Genomic DNA, 249 nt, shown 5'->3' with positions numbered 1-249 from the left:
GTGAGGTCGAGGCAGGCGCACTCCAGTCATGGAGAGGCCTCAATTCAGGCGAACTTTGGAAAGAATATCTCCTCAAGGTGTAGAAGAAAGTTGAGAGGTTCTGCCCCGGGGGGGTGGGGGGGAGTGATCTAGTTGTGGGAAGAGGTTACTAACGCACATCTAGGCAGGTGAGGGAGACTCCCTAGAAAAGGTCTTCCCAGGCCGACAGGACGGCTTCTCCCAGATCACCCCTGGGAAAGAGACGAAGGC

This window comes from Lipotes vexillifer, unplaced genomic scaffold (genome assembly GCF_000442215.2).
Source record: "Lipotes vexillifer unplaced genomic scaffold, Lipotes_vexillifer_v1.1 scaffold1447, whole genome shotgun sequence".
NCBI classification, from domain to species: Eukaryota; Metazoa; Chordata; class Mammalia; order Artiodactyla; family Lipotidae; genus Lipotes; species Lipotes vexillifer.
Note: the sequence above shows the minus strand (reverse complement) of the source record.